The sequence below is a fragment of the Asparagus officinalis genome, chromosome 4, assembly GCF_001876935.1.
Source record: "Asparagus officinalis chromosome 4, Aspof.V1, whole genome shotgun sequence".
Taxonomy (NCBI): domain Eukaryota; kingdom Viridiplantae; phylum Streptophyta; class Magnoliopsida; order Asparagales; family Asparagaceae; genus Asparagus; species Asparagus officinalis.
In genome coordinates this window covers 86,971,617-86,973,648 of record NC_033797.1, presented here as the reverse complement: position 1 = coordinate 86,973,648, position 2,032 = coordinate 86,971,617, and positions in this window count along the sequence as shown.

The window sequence follows — 2,032 nt, the reverse complement described above, 5'->3', positions numbered from 1 at the left end:
TTCTACAGTTGCTTGAGAATGGTGAGTGGGAGGGCCGAGGATTCCCCGATATCAGGCGTCAGCTACAAGTCCACAAGTGCTGGGCATTCTCCACTTGCTTTCCACAGTTCTCCAGCCGGTACGGCGAGTGTTTGATTGATGAGGAGAAGCCGAGGGAGTATAGGACTTATCTGGATATGGGCTGCTTTAATTGGCTAGTGAACATTAGGCCGGGTTACCTGACTTTCCGGGTGGGGAATCAGTGCTTCATAGAGCCGTATCTACCTTGCCGATTCGCCCGCCAGTTCGGTTATGACCAGCTTTATGTAGGGAACCCGCGCCAGCAGCTTCGGGCTCATGGAGGTCTGGTGGACGGTCTTCGTGCATGGTTGTGGACCGTGACTGGTTGCACTGGAGCTAGGTTCAGTCTCCCAGGTACTGAGCGACAGTTGAACCTCACTTTCCTGAGCTGCAAGTGGTTGCTAGCAGCTAATAAGACTGTCCGTGTGAAGCCTATCGAAGAGTTGGTGACCGAAGAAGCCTCTCAACTTGATTCTCGTGTTATCCAGGACGGTGCTCGATCACAGAGGGCTCAGGGCAAGACCCGCCGACTTGATGCAGAAGGTCACAGGGCCTTTAGTTCTGCTGGAGAGGCCTCAGGCGGAGACCCTGAAGACTACGAGGCAGATTTGGAGCAAGGTTAGTCACCTATCTTTCTTTTTTCTTGCATTTTCAAATTGCTATTTCTGACCACTATTCGATGTTTCAGGGACAGCGATCAACAGTGACGACGAATTCCGTCCTTTTACCCGGGCCAGACCTTCGATTGCTGTCCGTGCTGATAGGCGGAAAAGATTAGCCCACAAGCCGCATGCAAATTCACGAGCATCTGAGATGGACTTGGCTGATGAGGATCCTGTTAGTGACGGAGGTAACGTCTATTCTATAGATCATTTTCTTGATCGTTTAGAACTTCTGGCTCATGCTTTCCCATCCTATGCAGGATATCGTGAGGAAGGCGAGATGAGTCCTGATGATTGTGCATCTCCTGGTGAGCCTGACTCACCGCCCCAGGTAGAAAAGCCTGCAGAGACCGCCCATGTTGGGGAGTCTGTCAATGAAGGACCCAGTTCGGTGATTCCAGGTACATCTTCAAGAGGTAACTTGTCTCTATTGGCCATAGTTTCCTTCCTCCTCCTTCATACTTATATCTTTTTATGTCAGATTTTTCGATTGATGACTTCGATGGGGAGGGCCTGCCTATGGACACTTCTATGTTCAGCTTCATGTATGACTCTCCTCAGATCGATGGCCAGCCGCCTCAGGATATGTTTCCTGAGTCTGTACTCCCTCAGACTCCCGGGAACGGTTATTTTGAAGGTGCGTGCCTCTTCTCAAGCTAACTATAGGACTAGCCAATTCCTTGACTAATGCAACTATAAAATGATGTTTCTGTCTTGTGTCTAACAGGAGCTTTCGCTGAGGCTGACCCTGTTGAGCCGGCTGTGCGACCAACTCCACCAGTCGATGCTGCTACAGTCGTTACATCTCCATCACCCCCAGTGACTCGAGGGGAAGGAGGTATAATTTAATTAACCGAGTAATGCCATTCATTTCCTCATTGAGGCTTTTGACGAATTGCTCTTCTTTGTGTAGGGCTTCCTTCTCAGCTTCATGTCCTCGTTAAAGAGCTGTTATCGGGCAATGACCCTGAGAAGATCTTCATCAGCGTAGAAGTCCGCTCTTATTTCTCCTCCCTGAATGCTATAATTGGCAAGCTCCTCCACGACGGACTTTCTCTTCGCCAGTTTAAACCCTACCTTGATTCCAAGGTAAATTTAATAAGGGACATGGGATGAGAAGATCTTCATCAGCGTAGAAGTCCGCTCTTATTTCTCCTCCTTGAATGCTATAATTGGCAAGCTCTTCCACGACGGACTTTCTCTTTGCCAGTTTAAACCCTACCTTGATTCCAAGGTAAATCTAATAAGGGACATGGGATACCCGGACCTAGCGACGGCTATGGTTGATGACCTTGATCGCTTAGAGCATG